General features: G+C 40.4%; 1 protein-coding gene across 1 annotated transcript in view; it reads left to right on the forward strand.

Moving 5' to 3' along the window:
- Positions 1–4,479, forward strand: part of LOC123478169 (suppressor of cytokine signaling 2) — a 101,635-nt gene extending 97,156 nt beyond the window's left edge. The window contains exon 3 of the mRNA XM_071219502.1: positions 1,628–4,479. The gene's annotated coding sequence lies outside the window, so the exon portion shown is untranslated. The remainder of the gene's footprint in view (positions 1–1,627) is intronic.
- Positions 4,480–27,822: the final 23,343 nt, after the last annotated feature.

Below are 27,822 nucleotides of genomic sequence, written 5' to 3' on the forward strand. Positions count from 1 at the left end.
GGGGGACCTCTTCATGGAATTCTGGGAGAGATTAGGGCTGAACCTTCAAAACTGTGTTACTCTGTAGTATTGGGGATGACCCAGGTTGAGGAAGTGCTGTGAATTAAACAGAGAAAAAGGAAGAAGAAAGCTACAGAAGACACTGACAACTTCCTGCCTTTCAGGAAGAGGGACCTTGCTTTGCACAGTGACACTGTTTCTGCCTCAGGCCCAGGGTGGCACAAGGAAATGAAAGAAAGTTGAGCCTTTCCCTGGCGAAGGTGGATTGAGGCATTCAGACAGCTAACACTGAACCGAGTGGCCAGACTGCGGGCTGTAATTTAATCACAGACAGGACTTACATTTCCACACAGTTTGTGTGCTGTACGTGTGAGTAGGATGGACAGTTGCTTTTCATTTCTGTAAATCAAGTACTGAGCTGAATGCGTATCACATGGTTTGAAGTCAGAACAATTCTGGAGTTGGTTTGAACTGATGAGCTAGTTGCTTGAATGTGTGTAGGGCTGAGGATACTGCAGCAGCTGACAACTGTAAAGAAATAATGAGGAAAGTTTGCCTCCCAATGTTGAAATGTTTGAAAGAATCCTCAAGACCTTTGGAAGATATTGGTGGGAAGTTGCTCCATTTAGTTTCTATTTATGTCAAGTTCTACACTAGATGACAAAGGTCAAGTGGAAAGAAGACTCAGTCCTTGTCTCAAAGGACACCACAGTCTGGGGAAAGGTAGACAGAAGCCACTGGATAATTAGAAGAATATGATGAAATAAGAATTTCCAGCAGTTGAGGAATTAAGGTAAATTTTCTTAGTGGATTATCATTAAAATTATATTTGTTTTGAGTTGAAAAATGCTTATGGTATAATGTTATATTGAACACAGGATACTCATTGTGTTTTGATTTGGAAAATGATTGAGACATATTTTCGGACTATAAGATGCACGTTCCCCCCCAAATTTGGGAGGAAAATGGGGGTTTGTATTTTATAATACAAATGTAGCTTACATTGGTGAAATATTATGTTATTTATGTTATTAAATATTTAACCACATTTTTTGCTTCAAAATTTTTTTTTCCTATTTTCCTCCTCTAAAACCTAGGTGCATCTTATGGTCCGAAAAATATGGTATATTGAACAAAGAATAATCATTGCATGTATATATAACAGCTGTGTAAAAAAGATAGTATCACTCTTCTAATTAAACCCTTCAATATTTTCCCACTACCTTCAGGATATAACTGAACTTCAAGCTGAAGCTCATAAGACTCTGTTATCTGGTCCTGCCACCTACCTCTCCAAAAACATCTCCTCCCACTTGTCCTCACCCCATGTCATCCCCACCCCAAACTACTCCAGAGCCCTGGGGAACAACTCTGCTTCCCTGTTACATTACTTAAGGGCAAACATGAAACAACGTGACACAGAGGAGCTGAGCTGTATTTGCATTTTCCCCCATCACATATACAATGTCTTCAGGCTTCACCCCACCCTACCCTCACTTTCCTCATTTATACCACTCTGGACTTAAAACATCCCTAAGTTGGAGAAATTTTGAGATTGAGTACTTTTAAAAAGTTTATCTTCCTTTTTTTTCTTGACCTTTGTTTGCAATTATGTGTTTCTCTGCAGCTTACATCCAGCTAGAAAGAGACATGGATTTTCTCCTTGACTGGCTTCGAGATCAAAGACAAATGGGAAAGCTCCAAGGATCTGGATGAAGTTTGTACACATTTTAAGCCACACTCTGCTTTGCATAAGCCCTTTGCACAGACAAGTGTGGATGTGGTAAGGAGAGCCACACGACAAACTGTAGAGAGAACAGAATGATGATCACTGATTAAGGTGCTAAGTTGCAGACTTACATTAAGTTCCAGATTCCACAACAGCCTTACAGCCCCTCTGTTAGCTCCAACAGGAATGCATTGCCAAGGAGAACCCCTCCCCTGCCTTTCATAACCACCTGAGCTCCTAAAGCATCATACTGTTGGAGCAGAATTGACACTTGACACATCACACTGCTGGACTTCTTAAAGTGAACGTGGGGAAAAAACCACAATGCCACTGTAATTTTAACATTGGAGGTTCAGTGAAACTGCGATGCCCAGTGACAAATCTAGACCGTGAGTCAGGGATGCTGATCAGCACCCATGTTTCAATCACTAGCACCTAGTAAAGTATCCATCCAATCAGCAAATCAGCTACACAGTTTCCTTTTCAGAATGAATTCACCAGAATTTGGGAATGAGCCTGTTTTGATTCAGAACAGAAATATTAGAGGAGTTCTTGCTTTCTTTGGAAACCCTCTTAATGGGATTTTAGGAGAAATTTCAGGTGAGTCGTACAGACTGGATGTTGGTGTGGTGCCAACTAAAAGGGCCCCCCATATGGCACTGTACTTGCAACAATATTAGGATGGGTATAGTATCCTGGACTCCCATCAGCGAGTCAGGAATCCAGTCTGCATATTTGCATGGTTATTCTAACGAGCCCCTTGGGAGTGGAGGAGAGGTAGAGCTCCAAGGCACATGTGCAGTCACACCAGATGATCGCCAAATGGACTCCACAGCTTGGTCCCATTTCCCTGCAGGGCTTCACTTTTGCCCTAGTGGCAGGGCAAGTTTGGGGGTGAGAGTTAAGGGCTTGGGATGTCAGTGGACAGGTGGAGTGCTGCCACCAAGGCCTTTTTACCCTGCCTGGTCTCCGTGCAGTTTCCTGCCTCTCTGATAAATGCTGACTCTCCATTTAAATGTTTGTCATTGGTCCCTCTGTGGAGCCCACACAGAGGGTGTCTTGGTGCCATCAGGAATCAGGACCGTGATCGGGAGCCTCCGTGGGTGCCAGCCAGTTATAAGCAATGGTGCCTCATGTGTTGAAGGGATTACTCCCATTAATTTACCCCTTTGGAGAGAGGCCAATCAGTGAAACTTCAAGCATTAGAAGAGCCTTAAAAATCAGGTCTGATGATACTCAAGTCCACACCGACAGGAACTGGTTTGAGGAGAGGAGGGGAGAGGGAGGAGTAGCCATATGTCTTAGAGAACCCTGTGAAGGTCTTAATAAATAGATAAGAATCCTGCTCACTTAGCATTTTCAAAATCAGAAAGCCAATAGGACTGAAGAGGGGCCTGAGAACTGTATGTTCTTCCTTCCTAAGAGAACAAAGATTTCACAGAGTGATCTGTGCTCAGACTTCGTGCTCAGTGCAGGAAAGGGTTAAGATTGGGCAGTATTTTTGAAGTGACTATAAATGATTAAGCTGGAAACATGAAAGGAGAACCAATTTTTCCTCAAGTGCCTTTTATGATATTATTTAATTTGTCTCAAAAGACTAGTGCAATTTTAATACTATCCTACTCTTAATGATCCTACTCATCCTCCGAAACTCACTTAGATACCTGTATCACTGACCAAGAAAATGTTCCCTAATCTCCCCCCGCTTATAGAATTAGTCCACATTTTCACTGTGCAGGTATTGTCACTTATCACACTGAATTGTCCTGTGTTCATTTGCAGGTCTGTCCCCTTTACTGAACAGGGAGCCCCTTGAGTCCAGACATTGTATTCATTTACCTCTGGGCTTCTGTTCTAACCTAGCATTTGGCACACCTTAATTATTTGGTGTTGATGTACTTAATAAAGGAATACACTGATCGTAAGTACAGTATTTTCTCTGGAACTTTCAGTGGCCATGACTAAAGATCCTGGTTTTCTTTCTGGCTTCATGTCATGGGCTAGTAAATTATTTCATAGATGAGATCACTGAATTTAAATAATTCTCCTAAGGCTGTGGAACTTGTTAAATGGCTCAGCAATTTTTGGTAAGTTTGTGAAAAACTCACTTGGTAATAGAACCTGGTCTGCGCTGACATGTCTGTTTATAGTTTTCGGTTAGCCCACTTGCTATGAAATTCATAGTGTATGCCACAGAAACATCAATTTGACTGTTGGGTGCTTGCCCTTTTCTAAAGTATGAAAAATTGAAAATTCTATAGTACATCTTGCCCCAAGAATTTCAGATAAGGTACCGTGGATGTGTATAGTATTATTTCCTTAAGAGAACTTTGTATCGTGTAGTAGGTGTGCTTATTCTGTTAGTGCTCATTTCAGCAAAGCAAAATCAACTTCATGTCCAACTGGTGTTAATCATTTGAACTATATTGTTTGTGTTATTTTGTTTGCATTTAACAGTCAATGTATTTTGGGTGAAAATGTGTTGAAACTATATGCAATTGCTATTAATTATTAATTCCATGTTTATACTATTTAGGTACTACCATAATAAAAGCAATCTAAGTAAAATAAAAAATGGAGGAAATCAGTGAAAAATTGCATAGCTAAAATTAACTTAAAAACAACCCTCCTGTGGGTATACGACAGTAGAAATAATCTTGTGTCTACTTATAAACATTTACATGTATATGTATCACCAGATGTATACATAAATATGCAATGTGTGCTATAATAAAGATGGGCACTGTCCAGAGTCAGATTAGTTGTCTTCTTTCTTGACAACCCTACTTGTCTTTCTCTTCTACCAAAGGCTTATTAAGTTTACCTAAGTTAAATGCATTGTTATGAGATGCTCAGCTAGGAATCCCTGTCTATATCTACAGTCACAGAGATGGCTGATTCTTCCACTCAGTTTGGGCTGACCCCACCCTACCTTTTCAGTGACCATATGCATCCAGAGGTTTCAGAGGAACTGATGGAATCAACCAGTCGATTTGGAATGACGAGGGTTGAGTCATAGAGCACTTGCATAGTCAGTCTCAGCCAGAAGGCTAGAACCTGAACAACATTTGTGGGACAGTTTAGGACACAATTTACATGCAGCACCCAGGAAGAATAAATGTAGGAGGCAGGCCGGCTGTAGGAAAGGAAACAATGCAGGGCCATGAGGAATGGCAAGTTGAAACTATTTTCAATATCAGAGTGAAGAGAGGCAGCCATGGGAATGCACATTTCAACACCAGCTAACTGTTGCTACAGTGTGTGGCTGTAGGGCAGTGTTGCTATATCTTTGTTTTTATTTTTTAAGGGGGGGGGGCGGGCAGGGAGAAGACCAGGCTTTTATGTGAATTCTCCTGACTTTCTAAATTGGCAGCTAAGTGGGGTGGAGGGATGGGGAGAAAATGCAGACAACTGTAACTGAATTAAAATAAAGAAATAAATTTGAAAAACATAAATAAATTGGCAACTAATTCAATGGAAAAAAAAAAAACAGGTTGGATCATGTGAAATACATCTGTGGGCCAGATTTGGTCTTCAGACCGTCAGTTTGCATCCTGTGAGTTAGACCTGAAGGCAATCGTTAGCATCCTGGACAAAGTTGTCACAGATGGCCCCTCTTCCTACCTCGGGAGGAAAGGAGATGGAACGCTTCTCTTGTGGTAAATCATATGTTTCCTTTGAGGTGATAGCTTTGGCCGTGGTCCAGAGGTTCACTTCTGGAAACCAGAAATCTCTTCCTGTCCTCATTCCTGTTTTCGGCTAATTGCATTAGAAATGAGACTGGATTGGAGTAAATTGAAATGGTACTCAAGGGCCCATCCCAGGGCCTTATAAACTTTTTCTTTCAAAGTGAGTTCTAAACTGAAATTCATCCTTTTTCCATTCCTTTTATCTAGACTCCTCAGAGTTCACACAAAGTGCTAAATGTCCAACACTAAATGTGTCATTCTCAACAGAACCCATGAGCTCAATCTGTTTCATTAACAAATTTCCAAAACTTAATGATGGAATGTTTTCATTTACTTCAGTGAGAGCAAAAATTTTTGGCAACATGACTGCGAAATTGTTAAAGAAGGCAGCTTTCACATTTCAACCTTCACTTGTATTCTTTTTTTTTTTAAGATTTTATTTATTTATTTATGGAAACAGGGAAGGGAAGGAGAAAGAGAGGGAGAGAAACATCAATGTGTGGTTGCCTCTCCCACACACCCTACTGGGGACCTGGCCCACAACCTAGGCATGTGCCCTGATTGGGAATTGAACAGCGACCCTTGGGTTCGCAGGCCAGCAGTCAGTCCACTGAGCCACACCAGCCAGGGCTCACTTGTATTCTTTTCATTTCTTTATGCAGCAATATGCATTAAGAGCTGATAGTGTACTAGTGCTATTTCTACTACTGGGGATATAGTGGAGACTAAGACAAGGCCTTAATTCCTATAAGTATAAATTGAATATACAATAATTTATATAATCATTTGATGCCATCCATGTGTGTGTGTATGTGTGTGTCTGTCAGGAAAGAAGCCTGTCTGGAAAGAGTCCAGCCATTGTTAATACAACAAGAACAGTTTGCACAACATCGATGTCACCGGGCAGCCGAGGTGAGTGGACTGGAATGAACATGTGTGGACAATGACAACTTCACTGTATTAGTGGGGGCAGTAGACACCTTTGAGTGAGCATGTATATTGTGTGGCTGTCACATTCAAAATGACTAAGCAAGTAGAGCAACGAATCTGCATAAAATTTTGTGTTAAGCTTGAACATTTCTCTGCAGAAACCATTTGGATGATTCGGAAGGCCACGGCAATGGACAACTGGTGATTGGCAGCTTCATCACAACAATGTGCCCACTCACACATCACGTCTCATGCAGAGTTTTTTGGTGAAACATCAAATCACCCATGTGACTCAGCCCCTCTACAGCCCAGATTTGGCACCCTGTGACTTCTCGCTTTCCCAACACTAAAATAACCTTTGAAAGGGAAGAGATTTCAGATTGTTGATGAGATTCAGGAAAATACAATGAGGTGGCTAATTGTGACTGGGAGAACTGTGTGAGGTCCCAAGGTGCCTACTTTGAAGGGGACTGAGGTATCATTGTCCTATGTACAACATTCCTGTATCTTGTATCTACTTCAATAAATGTCTCTATTTTTCATATTACATGGCGGGATACCTTCTGGACAGACTATATATAAATACATATGCGTACATGTATGTACATATATGTGGAAGTATAACAATAGATATTACACAAAACTAAATATAAAATCACAGACTATACCCTTTCCTCAAAGGATAGAAGGGAAAAAATGTGACCATCCTAGAGAGACAGGGAAAAGAAGCCCAGAGAAGAAAAGAAAGAACAAGGGAAAGGGATACTAGTAAAGACTGTGAAAGTAAAACACATGCAGATGCAGGTGAGCACAGGCAGCTCCCTGGACTAGGTAGTAAGAGATTCCTGGGACTTCACCGGGGGACGTCCACGCCCCCGGTCCTCGGCTCTGCATGTCGTGAAGTCGAAACTGACCGGCCGAACGACCGCTTTGAGAAGTTGAGCGTGTGCTGCACTGTGGCTGCGTTACACTGCATTTTCTAGGCAGAGTTTAAAGCGAATCCCCACTGCAGTAAATAAGCAGTAAAAATGTCCAAGTAAAAAGTAATAAATCAAAAGCAGCTTAGTTTTAAGAGGCAGTAAGGACTGAAAAGAAGACTGCACCAATCCAAGCAACACTTGAAGACGGTGTCTGCTGATCTCACGTCTCCAGCCGAGACACTCACAAGCCTGGGTCCCGCTGCGGTTTGAACAACTGTTGATCTGCCTGACTTCCTCTCTTGTATTGAGCTTTTTCTAAATAAAAGCCTTGAGAAGAATCAATAGGTTGGCTGAGATCATCAAAGCAAAACTGTTTCACATGTCAAGTTTCCCTATCAGCCAGTTCTCCCAAAGCAGATTATAGCATTTGTGTCACTAATTAAAATTAAACACTTCTTTCTATTTCTGGAGGCAAAGCCTGAAACTGCCAAAGCCAAGGAGCTAGAAAACTTTATTTTCTTAAGAATTGAGAAACGTTTCCCCAGCATACAAAGACACACACTTGACCACAATTTTTCTTATTTCCCCAATACTCTGCTAATGGGGAGAAAAATAGGTTTAAAAAAAGAAACCAACTTTATCAAGTGTAAGAATTTTTATCTTTCTGCATATACATATACTCAAATGAATTAATCATTACTTGAAGGAAATGATCAGAAATTCTTATAATGGCCACACACCAATTTCATTTGAAACTTAGAAATAATTGAAAATGGAATGTTTTGTTTGTGTTACTGTTGGGATAATTCAGGCAGTACTCTCTTTTTTTCCATTTGCTATGTGTAGACCTACTTTATAAAACCTAGAAAAATAGAGAATATATTTGGGAATCCAAAGACATGACAACTTCTGAACATGAGAAGATGGCTTCCAAGTGGTCCTTCATTTGCTCATTCCTTGAACTATTTACTGGACATGGATTATAGATGGGATGCTGTGTGTGATAGTGAAGACACAGTGATGAATTGAAGTGGTCATGAAGGTGTCCCCTGTAATCTATAGAGAATACAGACAACAAACTAGGTTCTACAAGTGGGATACGGATGCTGAAGGACAAGCTCAGGGTATCAGACAAAGGACCCATTCCTAGAGTAAGGAAGGGATGGCTATCTTCTTGAAGGAAGTGACGCTCTTGCTGGGACCTGAAGGATATGTAGAAAGTTTGTAGGAAGGGGGAAGGGAAGAAGGAAGGGAAGGGGTGAAGCCATCTGGGATGTTCTAGCACAGCTCTCATCTGACTATAGCTGTAGGAGGGAATAAAAGAAAGAGCAACATAAAAACCACAGTGGCAAGCCCCAGTCAATCCACAGAATCATGAGCAATAACAATAAAGTGGTTGTTTGAAGCCACTAAATTTGGGGGCATTGACTCTGCAGCAATAAACATGATGGTTTCCACTTTACAAGTAAAAACCAGCTGTGTTGACAGCAGATCCACATGTTGTAGGAGCCCTGCTGAGCTGCAGAGACCTCAGTGTGTCAAGGTCCATGCCTTCTAGACACCTGTTTATTTGATGGTGAGAAAGAGCACTGGGGAGAGAACCTTCTTTGTGTAGGTACCTGGATATGGGCTGACCGAGGGGTGAAGGGAAGGAAACCTGGGACTTCTTCCCCCGATAGGCCTTGTAGCAGAGGGCTGAGTCCTCCACAGGCTTTTTTTATGCATGTCTGGGTGGGGCCCAGTGCAGGGCTGTGGAGCAGGGGGAACAAAGGGAAGTTTCTACGGTTTGAGGTGTTCTGGAATGTTGCTCTGGTGGCTGAAACAGGACAGAGTGCAGGAGCCCAAGCAGGCTTCCCTCTGAGCACGGACTCCTGGAGGCAGCTGTGGGAGACGGGAAGGGCTGGGCTCTCCAACACCCCCAGAGCAGCTGCTTGTCTTTCTGTTGCTTTTGACCTCTTCATTCTTCCTGGTTCTTCCTTCTAGGAAGGGTAACTTAACCTCTCTGAACCATGAATTCTTTTTTTCTTTTTTTTTTTAACCATGAATTCTTTACCTTCAAAATGGGGAGAATGAAAATATCCACTGTAAGAATTAATTAAGATGATACAAGGTGGAGGGGAATAAAGGGGGGTGGAGGAAATGGGATAACTGTAATAACATAATCAATAAAATATATTTTAAAAATTTTAAAAAAGACGATACATGTAAAGCTCTTAAAAGACTTGGCATATAGGTTTAATAATATTTAAATATATTATTGTACTATTGTACTTGGAAAACTCTCTTAATTGATTTGAAAGCAATTAGCTAAAAGTTAGCTATTAAAATATAATGACTATTGGTTAGGCACAGGATTAAAATTGCCAGGGAGGTATATGGGAATATCAATGATCATTCTGTCCGACGACTAAGGTGTAAACCTCCTTAGAAGGTGTCTCGGAGAAAGCTGGCAGGAGAGACAGAGCACATTCAATAGTCAACAAATATTTCCTGAACATCTATTAAGTGCTAGGGACTAGAAATACAGTGATGAACAAATATCTTCCTCATGGAACTTATAAGGAAACAGGAAAGCAAATATTAAGTAAATAATTACTCCAATAACTATCAATTGCAGTAATTACCAATTGCTAAGATGCTACAAAATGTCCACTGCCTACCTATTAGTTTGAGCACCATTTTGTATTTTCCCAACAAACACTGGCCCAGGAATCAGATTTAGTTTTTCTTAACAACAAAACAAACAAACAAAAAACCCTCAGAGACAGGCCACTTACGATGAATATCAAGTAGGCACTTAGTTTCAGAGTCTCAGTTTCCTTGTTAGCAAAATTGGGGGCTGTGTTATAACAATCCCAATTGCAAGGGGTTATTGGACAGTTCATTAACTGAGACTGTATACAAAAGTACCAGCAAGGCCTGGCTCACAGTGGGTGCCCAGTAAGCGGTTCGTTTTCCTTCCTTCACCCATTTCAGGCACGCATTAAACTTTGGAGCAGATTCCTGTGTCAAACGGAGTGACAAAGATGAACAAGCATAATCCACATATGTGAGGCTTGTGCTCTTAATTGAGAGAATGGAGTGCATTAATGGTTTTTTGTGGGGTTTTTTGGCATTGTTACTGAAAGCTATCTCTCCTTCTACATTGTTCTGTGTTAATTATTTTTTAAACCAGCCACTAATGAGAACCAAACTGAAACCATTTCATTTAAGCAGCAGCAGCAGGTTAAAAGTCATCTTAACGTCATCCAATAAAACACTAGCCCGCAGTGTAGAGGAAGTCTATATATAGCGTGTGGGTATGTGTGTGTGTGGGAGAGTGTGCTGGGGGGGGGGATACATTCATGTGGCCATTTGACCTAATGTAAGGGCCAAATTGTCCCTTTGTGAAACGGAAACCCAGTGGTCATCAAATTATGAAACTGGCAATTTGGTTTTTTTTTCTCCCTAAACAAGTGGTTTAGGGAGCCAGCATCTTACTGGGAAATGATTTGCTTACCTAATTGTGCCAAGTTTCCAGTTGACAAGTTCAGAAAAAATAATGGCAAGATAGTGAATTACCAGAGAATGTTAGAATTGTAAGGCTCCCAAGTGATCATTTCTCCTAGCCCTTGTTAATATTGAAATTCTTACATTGTACATATACACACATACTATTCTAATGTACTTTATTATACTTCACAGAGAAATTATTTAATAGTTTAAAAAATTTTTGGCATCTAACTTTTGATATCTTACAATGTCCCCTTGTAGTTAGTTGCTAAGGGCAAGAACAAAAGGAAAACACTATCTTGTTTGCCTTCAGCAAGTTCATAGCTTCCATCTCTAATTTGTTGGAATTGGCAACAATTCCCTCAAAGTGTGTGTGCGTGTGTTTTATGAATGAGCATACTTGATAGTTACTATAAAGTAGCTATTTTAGGGAGGTCTGCAGATAACTCCATGCTGCAGACAGGGACTGTGCTAATTTATAACAGTCTAGTGTTCAAGGTCATTGGCAGAAAAGGGAAGAACTGGCTAACACATTGCATTTCTTTCTCTAAGCAGACAGTTTAGGATGATTTTAATAACTGGGCTCATTAATATAGCCTAATACTAAAACATTCAGTTGTAAAACAAATAATATGTGGATTTTATATTTCTGTGGACTTTAGGGGTACAGGTCACAGATGCTGTTTGGGACTGACTGAAACTCAAAGGAGTGTTATTTGGTAGCTAATAAGCTCTAAATATTAGATTGAGCACTTAAGATTTTTGATCATATCATAATATTTAAATTCATATTTCTTTTGATTACTTAAAAAAGTGTCACGTACTATTGGTGGGAATGCAGATTGGTGCAGCCCCTGGGGAAAACTCCACAGCGTGGAGGTCTCTCAAAATATTAAAAATGAAACTGCCTTATGACCCAGCAATTCCACTTCTGAGTATATGAGTATATCCGAAGAAACTGAAGCATTAGTTTAAAAGAATGCCCTATATGCACTCCTACGTTCATTACAGTGTTATTTACAGTGTTATTTACTGGCAGTGTTATTTACTGCCAAGCTATGGAAGCAACCCAAGTCCCATCAATAGACAAGTAGATAAAAAAGCTGTAGTACATACATGCAGTGGAATGTTACTCAGCCATAAAAAATAATGAAATACCATTTGCAACAACATGGATGGACCTAGAGGGTCTTATGCTAAGTGAAATAAGTCAGACAGAGAAAGACAAATACCATATGATTTCACTTATATGTGAAATCTAAAGAACAATATAAATGAACAAAGAAAACAGAAATAGACACATAGTATGGAGAACAGACTGATGGTTGCTGAGGGGTTTGGGAGACTGGGTGAAAAGGTAAAGGTACTGAGAAGTACAGATTGGTTGTTTTAAATAGTCACAAGGATGTAAAGTACAGGACAGGGAACACAGTCAATAATATTGTAATAACTATGGTCTGATGGGTACTGGGAACTTCAGGGGGACACTTTGAAAGTATATGGTTGTCTAACCACTATGCTGAAACTAATATAAAATAATGTTGAATGTAAACCATAATTGAAAAAAAATTTTAAAGTGTTATGTAAACCAAAGTCAATTTTGCCAGCTGGAGGGCTCTCAGATGTTTATAAATTTTCATGTGCTGATTTTTTATTTTCAGCATGCAAATTTTCAGTCTTCTGTGGAAAACCATTACTTTACCAAGTGGCATTTGGAGAGGCAGCTGTCAAAATAACAATTTGTTTCATTATTGCATGTTTCCTGCTCTATGTCCATGAATAAAACAAGGCCTAGCTTGTTAGAGAGATTATTTAGGGTTTCAGATTAATTAAATTTGGAACAAATTTTGGATATTTACTACAATCTAAATTTTTGTAAGTTCATTGAAACATATATTTTCATAAGGAAAAGTTTTTGTTGTAATTCAAATTGAAGAATTCATATTTTCATGGCCATTCAATTCTTCTTAGAGAGTCATATTTTAATGGATAGAAAAATATAATCTTGTGATGCAAAACAAAACAAAACAAAATAAAAAGTGACTTGTTTGCATTGAAATATCATCCCCCCCCCCAAAAAAAAAATAATCCCCAACACAAGGCTTGAGAGATTGTGGCCCTTTATGCCTAGGAACTGAATTTGGAAACTTCCAACAGTTTGACACTAAGTTGAACCCTGAAACATTCTCAGGGTTTTTTAGCAGACAGCTGCAAAAAACATGTGAGCAGCTGAGTGCTTCAACATTTGTTAATAACAAACAAATGGGTACATTAGGAAAGGCAAAATAATTTCCCAAGTGCTTCAGTATGGAAGGTTCTAAAATTATTTGAACAAATTCTTCATCTTTCTATTTGCCAATAAGCATTTTGGTGCACCTGAAATTATAGGACATTTTCACTGCAAAGCAGGACAAATTAATGAATCCTGGTGTTTTGAATTTGAAGTATTTAAATTTCTAACTGTCATACCAACATACCAGTGTGGGAAGAGTAAAGCCATCCAAATAGGAAGATTGTTGTATTTTTCTCAAGAGGAAATGGTACATTGTAACTGGGTGACACTTCTAGGTAATTCTTCATTAGAAGGGTTCTGGCCAATGTCGCTGCAGTCAGGGTAACTGTCTGCCATTTCTTTCCAAAAATAAGAGTTTATTTCCCCATAAAGATAGAACCACTGGGATCCCCTGTATGGCCATGTAAAAGTAGACCAACTACCCTGGCTGGTGTGACTCAGTGGACTGAGTGCTGGCCTGGGAACCAAAGGGTCTCAGGCTCCATTCCCAGTTAGGGCACATGCCTGGGTTGCGGGCCAGGTTGCCAGCAGGGGGCGCATGAGAAGCAACCACACATTGATGTTTCTCTCTCTCTCTCTCTCTCTCTCTCTCTCTCTCTCCTTCCCTTCCCTTCTATCTAAAAATAAAGAAATAAAACCTTTCAAAATAGTAGACCAACAGTTTTAAAGTGTGAGGACATCTTAGGACAAAAAATTACATGTGATTGATTAGGCAAGTTTTGTGTCCTTGATTTAATACCAGGTACAGTTTTGTTTTTGAACCAGAGATCTCTTGTAGCTGTATAGTCACAGGAGTGACTTTTATCCTAATTTAGATTAAGATAACCCGTCCGCGGTTGACAGCAGTCTCTGAGCACTCACGTGGACTCTGCACACAGAACGTCTTGCACTGAACTCCCCTTCCCTGGGCCCACAGACACACCGTTTGGATGGCAAGTCCTGCATCTGCCTTGCCAGCCGTTTCCACTGGCTGCCCCAAACAGCTCTAGGACTTGACTTCTCTCTATGACTCATTCGATTTTTTCAAATCACATGAGCCAATTTCTTCAAGTTTCGAACTTCCATTCAACAGACATTCCTTGTGGGTCTTCTATACCAGGGACCACATTCGACATAGAAAGCTAAATTAAACCCTGCGTTTGTGCTTACAGTCTGAGGGCACTGCCGTGACACGGCAGAACGGAGCCACGGGAAGGGCCGACGTGCATACCCGGCTCTGTCATTCACTAGCCTTCTGCTTCGCAAAGGTTATACAATGTCCTGCAACTCAGGTACTTCCTTGACAAAACCGAAATAATTACATTATGTGCCTTATAGGATTACTATAGGGGTAAAAGGAAATAACAAAAGGAAACCTGTATTCATGGGCTTATTTGTCATGAATGGTCAACTACTCTCACCATATCTGTGATTTACCAAAGTGCATTTTGATATTAGAAAAATTTAAAGCTAGTAGGACTGCAGAAATTAGGTAGTTCAATGATTCCCACCAATACTAGTCAGGGTCCAATGAGGAGGCAGAAAACCCACCAGTTATTTGAAAAGAAATGATTTTAAAAATTGTTAAGTGGGTATAAAGTTGTTAACTATGTTGGGGGTGGGGGAGAGAGAGGGAGAGAGGGAGAGTGGGAGAGAGAGAATGAACTTGAAGGTAGCAACTGTAGGAAGCAGCTATCACCCCCATGGCTGGAAGAACAAAAGGAAGAGGTTGGAATTATTAAAATTTAGGAACGTGGAGGAGGGGCCCAGGGCTGAAACTCAGACTTCTGAGGAGGGAGACCTGCTCAGTCCTCTTTGAACTCAGACAAGAGCCTCCACTGGGCTGGTGTTAGACCAGGAGGGTAGGCATTGGCCAGCTGGGGCTGGGCTGCTGCACTGATGGGGGTGAAGTGATGCTGGCTCTCCAAATGTTGGAAAAACCGCATACTGGACCCAGCTGCTGCTATTGGCCAGCACTACCACTCACTGCTGGGTTGGGAGGAGAATGGGACCTGGCTTCCTGGTTCTAGTTCTTTTAAGAAATATCTGCCTCTTGACCTGAGTTGCCAGTCAAACCCACATCCTCAACATAAATCCTTCATTCTTATTGAAGCCCACTAGACTCTCCCTTGAGGAAAAAAGTCTTAGCTAATACAAGCCTGGTGAATCAGACAAGGAAAGTAACACCTTGCCGGAGTCCAGTGTACTTGGTACCAGACCACCAACTTCCACATGACCATGGATTTAAAAAGTCCACACCAAATGTTGCAGTTAGCTCAGGGAGCATGGGTTAAAGTCTTGCATTTTACTGGGATTCATTGAGACCGATTTTTAATTTGGGAATTAATCTCAGGGCTTCTCTGAGTGTTCTGTGCACATAAAGCTAGGCAGTATGGCCACAGCAATATGAGAAGAATTCTTGACAACCTTTAGTCCCACTTCATCCTTATAGACTTGGTCAAAGGAAATCTCTCATTTCTTAAAGAGAATGTCATCTCCATATAGTGAGCGAGCTAACAAAACATGTGCCTTTTGCACACCATGTTTGGTGGTGTGGTTTATTGCAGCCAACACTTTGGTGTGTCTAATGACCTCAGCATCTGTATTGTCAACTCTCTCTGGTGCCAAAAGTGCCTATAGAAGCCTGTTGTTCATGCTGCAGTCATATAAGTTATGAAGGTTCATCTGGAAATTGCATAGCAGCACCGAGTACTAGCTGAGCTTCTGTTTTCCTTCAGTTTATGCTTTTCTGATGAAGACGTTTGAATTGTGCAGTAGGCATAGCTGAGGGATGCATAGGAAAGAAGGGTTAAGCTCAACTGAAATCAAATGCTTGGTCTACACAACACCAAGATATGTCAGCTGATTTTTTTCACCATCTAGTGTTGTGTATTCTATTTTGTAGCTTAGCCACATATACCTACTAATAGTTCAGAATATTTCACAAGCATTTTTGATTCATGGGTTAAGAAATGCACAGTTTACCATCATATTATTTGCATGGTGCATCTAGGCTCTTCTGAATTTAATCTTGCCTGGATATATCTTTATAAAATCTTAGTTTATTTGTATAAGTCCAAAGTGTTTGCAACCAATTGCTTTTCCTTTTTCCCCTATTACATTTCACCTCATGACAAGCATATTGCAAGTATTTAGAGGCAAGTGCAACGTTGACAGTAAAATGCCTTTAGTTGGATACTGAGGAAAGGCTCCTGTCATATTAGATGTCTGAGTTGTATTAGATAAGAGGTTGTACTAATAGTGTAAGTCTGGACGCAAATCATTTGTGGTGTTTGATTGTATAGGTTTGTACCTGATCTTATGTGATGCCAGAGTTTCTCTGAGGACTTCAAAGGCACCCTCCTGCTTCTATCACTGTAAAACCCTCAGTCCCAGGTCAATTCTCAGCACAAAAGTTATGTTTTGAGAAGGTGAGTGCTTAAGGCGCAGGGTTATGAAGCAGGACTCATGCTTCTCCTTCATGGAGAGGTGGGGCCGGGACTTAAAAGTGATGGGCTGATTCCATTGACTTAGAAAGTAATAGACCAAGACAGAGAAACTCAAAATAGAAACACATAGCTAATTTTAACTGAGCATATACAATGTGCCAGGCACGTGTATTAGCTCATTTATTCCATTCAGAAACCTGTGAGGATACACTATTATTATGACTGTTTTCAGATGGAAAAACTGAGGGTCTGAAAGGTAAAACAGTTGCACAAAGTCATGAAATTAGTAAGAGCCAGAGACCATATTCAAACCTAGGCAGCTGGATCTACAGCCCTCCTTCCCAACCTCAGGCTCTACTGCTGCCCGCAGTCCTCTTCAAAGGCCTGGACTGTCCCGTGGGGACGCTGGGTCTGCAGTGTTTAGAAGTCCCCTCCACTCTGCTAGAGCAGATTCGTTAATGCTGTCACAGCCCGGCTGTCTTGTACTTTATGGACCTGAACATAATGGCAATTAGATAATTATTTGACAAACTGTAATTAGCATAAGAGCAGAAACCAGATTTGTAAGTTCACTCCTGCATCCCTGGTTCCAAGGTTTGAATCCAACACATTTATTTGTTGAAATAAATGTTAGAAAACAATCAACTACTGTAATTATTATCCATTGCTTCATAACAAATTATCCTAACACTTAGTGGCTTTAAAAACAAACACTTATGTCACAGTCTCTGTGGTTTAGGACCTCGGGAGCAGCTTGGCTGGACGGTTCTGGCTCAGGGCCTCTCATACAGTTTTAGACAAGGTGTCTGCTGGGGCCACTGCTGTGGGAGGCCTGCCGGGACTGGAAGGTTCGTCTTTATGACGGCTCCCTATCATGGTAGGAGGCCGAAGTTCCTTGCCCTGTAGGCCTCTCCAGAGAATTGCTTCATAGAGTGTCCTCACAATATGGCAGCTAGCTTCCCTAGAGAAAGCAATGAGAGAGGAGAGAGAGGGGCGGGGGGGAGAGAGAGAGAGAAGTGCAATGCTTTTTATGATCTAGTCACACAGTGTCACTTCCACCATACTCTTCATTTGAAGCAAGTCACTTTGTCTAACCCACATTCACGAGAAAAGGACTTAGATCTCCCTCTTGCAGAAAGACATATTAAAGAATCAGCGGACATACTTTGAAACTACAGTAACTTCTAACCCTATCTTTCACGGGCAATATTTTGGCATGCAGGGATGGTACTCAGAAAGGAGAATTTTCTAGCAGAGAACAAATACAGAGCAAAGACATACAGGTACGGACACAAGGTTTGCTGGAGACCAGCAAGTTTTCTAGACTGGAAGGTAGAGTAAGGATAGAGGAATGAGGGAGGAAGGGGAAATACAGTGGGAAGAGGGAGGAGAGTGTGAAGAGTTTTTACTTGCAGCTGCTGACAAAGGAAAGCAGTGGAATGGCATGATTAGAAAGGGTATTTCTCTAAGAATATTTATCTGGGAAGACAGAGTCAAGCATTAGAGACTGAAATTCAAAATCATTAGGAGACCAATACCTTTGCAGTAAGGTTTCTGGGACCTTAACTTGAACAGAACAGTGGGAGCAGAAAGTACTTGTTAATGAATTAGATAAGAGAGGATCCCAGGAGGAGTTGCCAAAGGTGACATAATGTTTTTGGTCTGGGTCATGATGGTATGTTATTGATCGAAAGGAAGGGTACAAACCTATACAAGCAAACACCAATTTACTCTCTCAAAGTTCCGGAGGCTGGAAGTCCAAGATCAGCTTCACTGGACTAACACGAAGGTGTCTGGGGCGCCTGGAGGCTCTGAGAGGAGGAGCTGCTCCTTGCCTTTTCAGCTTCTAGCAGCCATGAGTACTCCTTGGTTTGTGACCCCTTCCTCCATCTTCAAAGCTCATCACTCCGACCTCTGATTCCTTCCTGATACCACCTTCTCCTCTGACTCCGATTCCTCCAGTGCCCCCCTTGTACCCACCAGGTTAATCCAGGATAACTGCCGGTTTCAAGATCCTTACTTATACGTGCAAAGTCCCTTTTTCCACATAAGGTAACTTTCACAGGTTCTGAAATAGGACATGGCATATTTGGGAGGCCACTATTCAGCCTACTAGTCACCCAAATTCAATTGGTTCAAATATACCCTAGGTGCTTCTGATCCCCTGCTTTCCTAGCTGAATTAACACAGCCAATGTGAGGTCTTTAAACATCACTTCCCCACCCTCTCAGCTTCATGAGGTTTCAGGCTGGGTTTTTTCATTGATAACAACATCATCATCATTCTGCAAAGGCTTTAGTATCATTACAGAACTTTTTGGTCTAAAGGGACCTCAAATCTCTTATAGTCCAGCACCATTTGAATATTTATTTCTAATGGTCTTCAAGCCTGGATAACAGGAAAGTGAAGTACTTGAATTTACTTCTCAGTTTCTCAATTTGTTTTCCTCACTTGCCATTGATTTCCTAGCAACTCACTTTCCCCATGGTTTCTCTTTCTTCAGCAAAGAGCATGCCTAGAAAATTTCCAGCTTGATGTATTAAGTGTTCAGCATCTTAAATAGAGCAACAGACATAAATTTCCAACTACGATTAGGCTAGATAAAATTTGAAGTCCCTCCAGATCCTTAGCTTCTATGATTCTTTTAGCAGTTTTCTCAAAATAGTATTGATGACAACTCTAATGTAATATAAACTTGCATTATTTTTCACTAGAAATGATTTCACTCTAAACAAATGACTGAACTATAAATCACTGTAGCAGTTCTCAGAATTGAACTGAATTTGCTAGAAATTTCCAAACCTATATCACATAGTTTGTGAACAATTTTTAATGATACCTATGTTTAGATATCAAAAGTTTGGTAGAAAGAGCTGTGATTTAGAGTCAAATGTGAATTCAAATTTCAGCAATGCAGCCAAGCTATAATTCCTCCAAACCTTTACACATGTGTGATACATATATGTAAGTGCTGGGGGGATTAGATCTGACAACGAGGCAAAGCAACTAGCAGCGCTTGGCAAATGGGAGCCACTCGACGAACGGGACTCCCCGTCATTCAGCAGTGCTTATCTTCAACTGCGTGCCAGCAGCCAGGCTTGGCTCCAACCCTCTAACTCCCTCCTTCTATACTCTCCCCACCACCTAAAGAATAGAAGCAAAATGGCCCTAATTTGACGCTCAAGATCCCTGTTAAATTGGGTTAATGTCCATAATAAGAAATAATGATTAGCAAATATATTAATGATTAACAGATTCATACAATAGTTATAAAGTTACGGATGGCTATTCATTAACTTGAGTAAGCCTCTGTGTTTCCTGATGGCTGCTACGACATGCAGTTATGAGCTGTAATGAAGAAAAGGCCAGGAATGGTCACACGCGCTTGGCATACTCAGGCAGTAACGGCTAGTACAATCAACGAGTTCTTAGGTCAAAGACACGCTCCTTCTTGAAATAGCAAACCATTACATCAAAAACTAATTTAAAATTAAAATCCATTCCCTTTGTATAGTTGTTGTAAATACATTTCTTACAATTTTCAGCTACTCTATTATCAGGTGGCCTTCTCTCGTTATTCATGACCGGATCAAATGAACCCAAAATAGACTTAAAAAACATGAGTTTCTCTTTTCAGTTTCTTACGCCTTCAAACTTTCTAAGATATCTTGTGTTCTGTGTGGGGAGAGGGGTTGTGTTTTCGCGTGTGAGAAGTAGACTGCTGCTCTGCAGGGAGCCTGAGCAGGGGAGGTCATGGGGGAGGAAGTGCCTTGGGGGTCGCCAGGCCCCTGACCCGAGACAGGTATATATATGGTGCTGGTGTTTGTCCATGTCTCCTTAGAGTCTGTCTTTGTAGTGTCTCATCTGAAACTGCCAGCAAGGTCACACCTTCAGCAGTGATACAAATGTTAACCTTCCAAACACCTACTCCTTTGGTTTTCACTTATTTTTTTCTCTATTTATGAAATTGTGGTCTCCTTATACCAGAGATACATCTATTTGAAAGACAGTGTAAAGTTCACTTATCATGACTCTCAAGACCTAAATGAAATTACAGCCCTTGACACTAATGAGATAGTTATATTAACACAGAAATCCTGAATAAATAAAATTCAAAGCCAGAAGTTTGACAGGTTAACTGCAGAAGGAATATAAACTCTTTGAAAACATAGTACAAGCCAAGTAAATGTCTGAGCCTTAAATCTATCTCAATTTAGGGAAGGGCACTGGGAATATTTTCCTACTTGTATTGCATTTGCTTGTCAAGACCAAATGGTAGTGACTCCCTATGGCATGATTCTAGTATGGCTACTTAGTTGCAAATCCTCTCCTGGAGATGTTGTTAACCACAAACTACTTTGGAGTGGGGCTTAATGCTCTCAGTAACTGCAGACTTTGGGGCTGGTCCATGATAAGGATGGAGGGAAAAAGCATCATTTATCTTAACATCTTTCCTTCCCAGAACTTGCATGGCATGCATCTTCATTTCAGTTTTCCTGGTTCTATTTTTAGTTCTGTGAGGAATCTCCATACAGTTCTCCACAGTGGCTGCACCAGTTTGAGTTGCCCACAGTGCACACAGGTTCCCTTTTCTCCACAACCTTGCCAGCACCTGCTATTTGTGGACTTTTTGAAAACAGTGTTTTGACTGGAGTGAGGTGAAATGTCGAGTCACTATGTTGTAAATGTGAACTAACAATATTGTATGGTAACTATACTTTAATTAAAAAAATAGAAATAAAATAAAATTTCCTGTTTGTTACCCTTAAAAATAAGTGTGGTTGCCAACATTATGAATGAAATCTTATGTATTGTATTCTCTCATGTAAATTTTAAAAATCTAGTCATTTCTCTAACCACCTCAATGTCGTTCTTCTATTCCTCAAATATTCTGGGGCTTTTGACATAAAACATTATTATTGTGTATTTTTTAGTATTATACATTTTTCTTTTTAAGAATTATTAAATTTTTATGCTGTTTTATAATATTTAAGATAATTACATGAGCAATTCTATACTGAAATGGCATTAATCTTAAAAATCTTTTGTTAAATAATTTACTTATTCTTGGGCTTTTTGTATTAATTCATCTTTTTTGGTCCTGAAGACTTTTCTTCATAAGTTTGTGGGTTTGTTTTATTGTTATTTAAATTTATTTTATTATTTAAATATTTCACTTATTATTTGACTTTTAATGTTGTACAAAAGACCTCTAAGGGCAAACAGATTTTTTTTCCGTTATAAGTAATCCTTTTCTCCCTAGAGCCTAATCCTCTCTGCCTGACTGGAGGAAATTGTCTTTACTTTTGAAATTCAATTATAACTAGGGTCCTTCCTTTAGCTCAGGAAAGTATTTTTCTATTGTATCTAACTTGTATTTCAATTTCACATGCTTCTCTCATTTTCACTAGTCTTTTCAATCTGGGAGAGTGATTCAATCATTTCCTTTACATCAGTAATTCAGTTTCCTACAATAGTAATTCTATTCCTTATTGACTACAATGTAATTAAAATTTTACATATAGTAATAATAATTTTCTTTGTATTTTTCACTCTCTACTTAGTTCCCTTTATTTTTTTAGTCTGAGACTATAATCTTTCTTGTTTGTCTCAGAGGCTGTTTCATGGAACTTTATTGTGGAGCACAACACCGATGTTATCTAAACTTTATTTTGGTTTTAATACAGTATTATTTTCAGATGGATGCTCTTTCTCTATTTCTTGATTTCAATGTTATCTACATTTCTTTTGCAGAATTTTTAATGGGTTCTGTGCTGTCTATCCATCCTTAAACATGGAGAGATTGATTTAGTCCTCTTAGTAAACCTGAAGCAGGTGGGCAGACTCTGTATGGACCCTCATCCGATACCTAAACCAGGTTAGTCTCTTCGTGGCAATGTTGAAGGTGGAGGGTCAGCTGGTATAAGTTTCCATGATTAGTTCAGTGATTCCCCCAGCTCCTTGAGAATGGAGAAAGACTTAGAGCTGTGGGCAGATTTCGGTGAGAAAGTAGAACCAGGAGCTCCCTCCCTATGTCCATCTTGTGGTTTTGCCCAGCTTCCACCCCTGCATTGATGTGTCTGTGTCTGGTCTCTTTACTGCGGTCCAGTGTCTTGGAAGAGTTCCACTATATTAGGGAGATGAGAGCCACTCTGGGTTTTCCACTAATAGCATCACACTTATGCTTAATCTAAATAAATAAATAAATAAATAAATAAATAAAGCTGCGTGGAAAGCTTTCCATCCAGGCTGGTGGGGAGTTTCTAGTGGTGAATTCCCACCTTGCCACCAATCTCTCCTTCTCCATTGAGCAGTGTGGGTGGGTTCTGTCTATTTTCTTAATATTTTTTAAATTTAATTTTTGTTGAATTGCCTTCCTACAACTTTAAGTAGAATAAAAGCCTTCCCACCATTGGTCTTAAAAAAAAAAAAAGACCATAGAAAATCCAACATTCTCATTGTGCAGCAGCAAATTTCAGGTGGAATATCATTTATGGTAGTCATTGTTACATGCCAATGGGTAGCCTCTCTTCTCTTAAAGAAAAAGCTACCAACATCAACTCAGTAAACCCTCACTCAATATAGTCAATAGGTGCCACAACTTTAAGTGAAATGACATATAAAACAATTTTGTCACAGGTTAATCCATGTAGACAAGAGTGAAGTTCCTGTAGCATCTCATCAATACTACAACACAACACAGAAGGGCATTAGTTGGGCACCTGCTGTATTGAAAATAGACTATCAGCATGTCCTGACAAAGCTTGAGCAATTGTCAGAACATGGCTTAGAAATGCTTGGAGTGGTCACGGTGCTAACATTCTAATCATTTTATAAGAAAATCTTCTGATTAGACATAATTATGCACTCCTGAGATCGTGACAGAATTGTCTCCCTAAGCCTTGCTGTCAAAACTCTAGGTGCTTCGCTTTGCCCCGTAACCTATTGGTATTCCTAAGCACCCCATGCCCAGGTCAAGAGCCTACTTAATGTCACTCTCCAATAAATTCTTTAGATTAACTTTTGATGCTTCAAAAAGGGACCAAGTATATGAATCTCCAACTCTTCATGAATTGTCAAGGCATAGTGGAGCTTCTAGAAGAACATATGTTAAAAAAAAAAAGAATTAGTAGGCAGTCTGTGTAAGGAACTCCTACAAATCAATAAGAAAAAGACCAACAACTGTACAGATTAACAGGTACAAGATATAAACAGAAATTTCATAGCAGAATAAATCCTCATGGCCATGCAGTATATGAAGAGATGCTTGACCTTACTAGGTTTAGGGAATTAAAACAACCAGATGACGTTTCACAACCATAAAACTGGCAGATTTTAAGAAGTTTGCTAATATCAAAGACTGGTGGGGAAAGAGAACTCATGATTGCTGATGATAGGAGTGCCAATTGGTACAATTATGCTGGAAAGGGATTGGGTAATACTAAGTACAGTTGCAAATGCCCTGCCCTGTGACCCTCCATTCCACTTCTGGCTTTGCAGCCTAGTGAAGCTTTTATACATGTGCAACAGGGAGACATGCCAAAGAATGTTCTTTGCTGCATTGTTTTTAATAACAAAAAATTGAAAATGACTCAAATATGCATCTCTAAGAAAATGGGGACTAATGAATTGTGATATATTGATAACGGTGCAATGCTGTGTGACAGCTAAAGCAAATAAGAGGTGTCTTCATGTATCAGTGTGGGTGGATCTTAAAAACACCACAGAATGAGGAAAAAAGCAAATCACATTTTGATTTAAATCATTCATTTAAATTAAAAATAGTGAGTGTGGTAATACTACACAGCATTTATGGGTATCTATAGACACACGCGCTCACAGGAAAAGCTTAAAGACGTGGATTAGAATGAGGGTCACTTCAGGGATTGGAGAGAGGTGAATTATGTCTGAGGACAGGAACAGAGGAGGTGTGTGTTTATTTCTTTAAATAAAAAAAGATCTTGGGTCATTTTTCCTTTTGATTATAGTGTGGTGATTGCTGGGGAGAGAGAGGTATAAGGGGACTAAATGGTAATGGAAAAAATAAAATAAAGATTAAATTTAAGAAAGATCTTGGGATAACTATTGCCAAATAGTGTTCGTTTTGTCAATACTGTTGTCTGTATCTACAAGTTTGTTTGTTATAAATCAAAAGGCAACAAATGAACAAGCAACAGACACAAGCTATTAGTTGTTCTTTTCATTAAAAATATCCTAGACATTTGCCCTCCAGAGCACTGGTCCCCTGTAACTGAATTCCTTGAGAGCCTGTGAGGGAGGAGCTAGAGCCACCTCTGCCCTCTGTGCCTCGGAAGCTGCTCGGATAGACGTCGGTTCGGTCTAGACAAGACTCTTCGGGCAGCACTCTGCTCAGCTGCACCCGTGCACAACAGCCTACAAAGGCAGTATCAATCCAGTTTCAGCGGGAGAAACTATTTTAGAATTGCGATTCATCTCTGGTGATTTGTTATTTTTTTAATATTTTGGGATAAATGTTAGAATACTATCTAAATATAAAACAACTCGAACGAGACACTTCTGTACTCAGCCCGTATTCCTACTTGTTCCCTCTGCAGACTTTGCTGGTATTCTCAGGAACATACAGTGTAATTCCCTCAAAGTAGATTGTGATCCCCCCACTTTAAAACACGGCATTGGAGGTAGACACCTTTTTCTCTGACTTTCCACACCTACTAACTGTCCTTTTCCATAGCAAAAGCAAGAGGCCAAGTGTTATAAAAACTAAAATCTGCGGGGAAGAACTGCACTTCTTTGCACCTCACCAGAATTACTTGGAGTGTTTTGAATTGTTTCAAAGAAAACTCCTGCCTTGCCTAGGGCTGGAGTGAGGCCAGAAAGCAGAGAGAGTGGATCGATAGAGCCATCCCAGGCCTGACTGCAGTGCCCTGGTGATTAGAGGAAACGGCTTATCAGTTCCTTTTACAACCTGGAAAAGAAATGATCTGTAGAATCAATGGATGCCTGGCAAAGCCTGTCAACGGTACTCCAGAGATATATGTCTTCATTATCATCAGACACGTGAATCAGAAGGAACAAAAGTTCCACAACCCAGCACCTCACCCAGGTAAATGCATCGCACTAATGATAAGCCGTGGTTATTACACACAAGGGGAAGCCGGGCATTTGTTTGTCTTATAGGGAAACAAATGCTGGTTTTACCTTTATTACCTGGACAGCTGAAGATAGTTTCCTTCTGAGAAAATTTCAAATCTATCACAACTCAGTTGCAAAGGCCAGCAGAATGAGTGAAAGGATGAGTGTCAACAATAAACATTAAGAAAAAAAAGTGGAAGGACACAGTTATAAATACTCTGGCAACGATGTGAGCAATCACTTCAGCTGCTGGAAGATTTTGGGATGTTCAAACAGCCAGTAGGAAGTCAAGAAAGAGAACATTTTCCTGCTTGGTGTTGTAGAGGGAGGGCTGAAAAGGAGCGCATAGAAAATTCTTGTACTGTGTGAATCAGCCCAAGCCAAGCTGACTTAAGAGCCCGTTTTCATCCTGCAAGTTATCCTGGCCTAGAATGTTTAAATAAGAACAAGAGGAATCGTTCCTCAGGATTTCAGAGCTGGGACAGAGAACCTTTGAGCTGAGGCAGTGTGGAACTGTGGAGACAGCCACATTCCAAGGAAAAAGTCGTCACCCAGGGAGGTTTGGCTCGGAAAGCAGTGGCCAGGCAGCTGGAGCCTGAAGGCTCCCACCTTCTAACCAGGAAAATCTGTTTATAGGTCCTTGAACACTCTGCATCCTTGTGGTCTGGCGTGGCTGGGGAACGGCTTTGTAGTGTACACAGGCCATGATGGGCTTGAGCATGTTTCTTCTAAGCAATTCAAATAGATCCCATGGTATTTATTGAGACTCTGGGGGCCACATAAAAAACAGCCACTTTCCCCTTGAGGTTCAGACCTTATTGTGAAGTGTGTCACTGGAAATGAGATAACCCAGGATCCAGATGACAGCTTTTACTGATGAAGCTGAGTTGGAACATAGCTTGGATTTGCAGCCAATAATGTTTTCCTCTGAATGAAACCCCCTTCCGGCCCAACCAGGGCAGAGGGGGACAGTGCAGGCCTCCTGACTGAGAGAATGCTGAGGCCCAGTCCTAGTCCCTTCTCCCCAGTTCACTCAACTGCCCAGGGAGGAGAAACAGAAGGAGGAAGGAAGCAGGGAGAGAATGTCACAAGTGTTTCTCCCACACTTTTCCTGCCTAAGGACATGTTTTTTCTCTATAGAAATACAAAAAGTGTTATATTGTTTGCAATGGACTTTAAAATGCTCCATTCTAGACACTGTGTTCATTTTAATCCACATGCTAGGGGTGGGGTTAGTTAACCTAAATGGAAATACATACTTCAGCATTGCCAAAGGCACTCAGATCTCTCCTCTGGGAAGTTACAAATTAAAGGTGGTTGAGAATGCCAGCTGAGCCTCCTCCTCACAGCTGCAGAACCCATGGCCTCACTAGATGTAGCATTGACTTGCTCAGGGCTGGAGTTAGCTGCAGAGCTGGTACCAAAAGCCAGGGCTGCTTCTCAGTGCACCGATGGTTTCCTTTCAAGAAACTATATTTAGTTTAGTGTTGAAATACTGTTAGTTAACATTATGGGGGTGCTTATTACATAACCAGCACTGTCCCAAGCACATGTGTTATCTCATTTGATCCTTACCGTCACAGTGAGATTGGTCATGTTATTGTTCCCATTTAACAGGTGAGAAAACTGATGATCCAAGGCCACTCAGTGAGTGAGTGGGAGAGCAAGGACTCAGACCCAGGCACTGGAGTGCAGAGCCCAGCCTTCTTCACACAGCCAGGGTGAGAAAGCGCTTGGGAGAAGAGCTTGCCTTACCCGTCCATTCCACGATGAGGGAGACAGGTCCAAAGATCAGAAGAAACGAGACTGCACTTACTTTATAAATGTAGCTGATCTAGCCCAAAGATTTTCCCTGACAATAGGTTTGCTGGGTACTTTCTACAGGAAATGGATCAATTATTCTCTTACTCTTATTAGTATACAGAGCTGCACGTGATAGGTGCTCAATAAATTACACAAGAGACCTCTGGCTTCTCACACTATTAATGATCAATATCAGACTACTTGGTTGGTTCAGTTAACATGTAGTTTCACTCATTGAAATGATTTTCAATGAAAAACATTAACCAAGTAAATAGATAATAAGGAAGACTAATTGCCAAAATATGACATTCTTTAAATACATGTACGAATCTTTAAAGCAAAGACAATGTAAAGTATATTGACCTCTCTGTAACAATTAGTCCTACTTCTGATTATTTATAGGAATGGTTGGTCTCTGAAATAG

The sequence above is a fragment of the Desmodus rotundus genome, chromosome 10, assembly GCF_022682495.2.
Source record: "Desmodus rotundus isolate HL8 chromosome 10, HLdesRot8A.1, whole genome shotgun sequence".
In the NCBI taxonomy this organism is placed as follows: domain Eukaryota; kingdom Metazoa; phylum Chordata; class Mammalia; order Chiroptera; family Phyllostomidae; genus Desmodus; species Desmodus rotundus.